The sequence below is a fragment of the Thalassophryne amazonica genome, chromosome 4, assembly GCF_902500255.1.
Source record: "Thalassophryne amazonica chromosome 4, fThaAma1.1, whole genome shotgun sequence".
Taxonomy (NCBI): Eukaryota; Metazoa; Chordata; class Actinopteri; order Batrachoidiformes; family Batrachoididae; genus Thalassophryne; species Thalassophryne amazonica.
Genome location: NC_047106.1, coordinates 123491835 through 123495972, shown reverse-complemented (window position 1 = coordinate 123495972; position 4138 = coordinate 123491835). Strand labels below are relative to the sequence as shown.

The following is a 4138-nucleotide window of genomic DNA, read 5'->3' as shown; positions in this document are numbered from 1 at the left end:
ATTAATTATTAATTAAATACTAATTATTAATATCTAAATATCATGATCAGTGCTGAAATGCAAAAATCAAAAATATGATTTTCTTCTAGTTCCCACAGGTGAATGTTTGAGCTCACTATTCAGAATTATATATGTGGAGATTCTAACACTTGAAAACTGTTTTTACCTTAATTTGAAGTAAGTAGAAAGTTACTCTGTGCTCACTGAAAATCTATTAGTAAGGGCAGGCCTATGAGCATGAATGGTGACATCACAAACAGTTTGGAGACAATATTAAATTTATACAAGTGTGATGCCTGGTTCTGATGGTCAGGCCAACATCCCACAATTTGAAATGTACGGAGTCAGATGGACCTCGCGGAGGCTCGGGAGGCAGTCCGCATACGTACCACAACCTGAACAAACATTCAATGGACACACATTTATGTTATTATTATGAGTAAGGTCAACAAACGTGAAACATGGTTCAATGATACACAAAAATGAAGAAAAAGCTGCCTGCCAAATTTCATAGCATCTGCATAGTTCATAGTTATCTGCATACACAACACTTCATGTAAATGGTTCATGCACATCATATCTTTGTGGCGTCAGGATGCAGGCTTGGTCTGTGTTTTTGAGGTCAAAAAGAAACCTGCAGGCTAAGGAGCTTTTGCTTGTTATGTTCCGTTCATGTAGAATAATCTGTTGGTGGATATAGAATGGCCTAATCCCTTTTTAAATCAACCTCGAAACCTGCTTTTCCTGCATATTATTAGTGTGTAGTTTTATGAATGAATGAATGAATTTATTCGGCACACACACAAATCCAAAAGAACAGACACATACAAATAACATGAATATTATATAAACAAAGCCTGTGAGTCTGAAAGGGTGTGGGCAGAAGCAAAGCTTATCAACGCCCACCCCTGCTAGTACAAGTCCAACAATTATAACAGTGATAATAACATAAACACAAATTCACAACACACTACATATCAACACACAGACATACACGTCAATATTCAGTTACACTTCAATTCATGTATAATTATATATATATATATATATATATATATATATATAAAGTGCCAAATCACAACAAATTTGGCCCAAGTCACTTAATCAAATAAGGACTAACCTTACCGACCTCCAGAGCAAGCACTAGGCAACTGTGGTGAGGAAAAACTCCCTCTTAGGAAGAAACCTCAAGCAGACCAGGCTCTAGGGGTTGACCCTCTGCTTGGGCCGTGCCATATATACCTATATACGTACATATATACATTAACATACACATATATATACATTTATACACACCCATATACACACTCACATATATACCTATATACATACCCACTAACACATAAATAAATAAATATATACATATACCTACATACATATATACCTATACACATACATACATACACACACACACACACACACACACACACATATATATATATATATATATATATATATATATATATATATATATATATATATATATATATATATGGCAGTTTCCTCGCTTGTGAGGATAGTGAGAAGGCTGAGGTCCAGTATATGCTGGATAACGGCATAGCTGTCCCCTCATCCTCCAGTTGGGCCTCTCTGAGCCTGTTGGTGGATAAGTCAGACAACTCGCCACGTTTTTGTACGGACTATCGAAAAGTAAATAAAGTGACATAACCAGATTCGTATCCGTTACCACGAATGGAAGATTGCATTGACCAAATTGGTTCTGTTAAATTTGTGAGCAAATTTGATTTACTAAAGGGATATTGGCAGGTTGGGTTGTCTGCCCGTGCAAGAGAGATTTCTGCTGTCATTTCTCCATTTGGTTTATTTGAATACACTGTGATGAGTTTTGGCCTGCGAAATGCACCAGCAACGTTTCAAAGGTTAATGAACATGGTAACATCTGGGGCCTGTACTATGAAGCGGGGTTACTGGCTTATCAGGGTAACTTCGGGAGTAAGTTGATGACGTGTGGAGTAACTTCCCGGCTAACCCGTACTACGAAAGGTGGATATGTTTCCACCGAGGCATGCTGCCACGGCAACTTACACCGTGCGGCAAACCTGCTCCGAGCAGGTTATGTTCCAGGATTAGTGTGAGGTTTCCGCTTAACCACACCCCTTATAAGTACCGCCCATCCACCTGCAATCACTCCGAGGACAATGCCGGCCTACCTGGATGATCCGTGTGATATAGGAGCACAAATTGTGAGGGGCTCTCTCCGTAGGGCGAGGGCATTTAAAGACCGCCAGAATCCGCTGGCATACCCGGACGATATTCTGTATGAAAGATATAGATTTTCGGCCGAGGGAATTCACTATCTGTGTCAGCTGATCGGGCCGGACGTCTGTAACATCACACATCGCAGCAATGCACTGATGATCGAGCAGATAATGTGCCTTGCGCTTAGATACTTTGCCAGTGGTCAATTTATGTACTCCATCGGTGATGCTGAACATCTGAGCAAGAATACTGTATGCAGTATGATTCACAAGGATGTACTTGCTCTATCTAAACTGTTAGATGCATTTGTCGTGTTCCCTGGCCATCTATCTGCAATGCACATCAAAGAAGGGTTTTATGCAATCGCGGGTAAGTATTAATATCAAAACAGGTGCAATGCATGTCCATTAAAGAGGCGAGGTGGGGCTCATCAATAACAATCTCTCCTAGGTTTTCGACTGCACGCAAATCCCAATCAGTGCACCCCTGGGGGAGCACGAGGGCGATTATGTCAATCGCAAATCATTTCACAGCATCAATGTGCAGGTATAGCTGTACTACACGGCCTATCTCATATACCTATTATCGTGTGGTCCACTCCAAGCTCACCTTCTCTTCACTTATGTCAGCCACATAAGGGTTGCTTTGGTATGGGTGATATAACTGAATATACTTGAACTTGACCTTGAACCTGAACATATGTATTTGGCACACAACTCATCTTTTACACTGATCTGACATACCAGACAGGTCCACAGTGACATGAGAGACCAATTATGGATACACTGTAAAAAGAAATAGTTGAGAATACTTCAAACTTGCAGGCAACAGTCTGCACTAAGACTTTTATGTTGTGCCCATTATGAAATATATGTTATAGTATATAGTTCATCATTGGCACAACATAAAAGCCTTACTGCAGACTGTTGCCTGCATACTTGAAGTATTCTCAACTATTTTTTTTTTATACAGTGTATGCAGTCACTATAATTACATATGTCACATTCCTCTCCTCCCCACATGGGGCTGTTCTGTCGGATAACCTTCATGCCACAGTGATATATATGTAGGTATGTTAACAGAATGACCATTAATAGCTGTATATCCTTAGATGACATGTGACCACCAGTACATGGTGACCAGCCTGGATGCAAGGTGGCCAGGTGCAGTCCATGACTCCCGCATATTTAGGGAGTCCGTCCTATCTGCAGGATTTGAAGAGGGTAAGGCAATTAGCATCCCAAGGTTGTTGTGGGACATAGACTTGCATGTGACATCGTCCATTTCATTAAAGGGCACTTTGATGGTCTGCTGCTGGGGGACTGTGGTTACCCGTGTCTGAGGCACCTGCCAACACCCTATCCGGACCCACAAACAAGGGCGCAGAGACATTTCAATACCGCTCACAGCATCACAAGGGCCCGGATCGAAATGACGTTTGGCATCCTGAAGGCACGGTTTCGCTGCTTGAAGGGCCTTCGTGTAAGGCCAGGGAGGGCCTGTCAGGTCATTAGTGCGTGTGTGGTACTTCACAATATTGCCACAATTCGGAAGGAAAGAGTCCCAAATGTCCCTCCCATGCCCCCAGACATTGTTGACCCCATGACCCTTGACCATCCCACAGGACGTGCAGTGAGAGAGGCAATCACCAATCAATGTTTCAATCAATAAAAATGAACACACCCACACAAGAAACACATTCAGGATGTTTCATTTCAGCATCTCCCTTTCCTGTAACACAGAAGGGATCAGTGAATGATGGTACACACATTGAAGCATCACTGGTGCATGTAGATGTACTGTAGCCTATATAGTACCTTTTTGTCATACTCTAGCTTCTCTATTTCGAGCCTCAGTTTCTTTATCTCAAGCCTCTTCTTTTCACAGTCAAGCTGCAGCATGCACTTGTAAAGCCTGC

At 41.6% G+C, this 4138-nt stretch overlaps 1 pseudogene; it reads left to right on the top strand.

The window, feature by feature from the left end:
* Positions 1-2058: 2058 nt before the first annotated feature.
* On the top strand, positions 2059-3891 carry LOC117509021 (annotated as a pseudogene).
* The last annotated feature ends 247 nt before the right edge of the window (positions 3892-4138 follow it).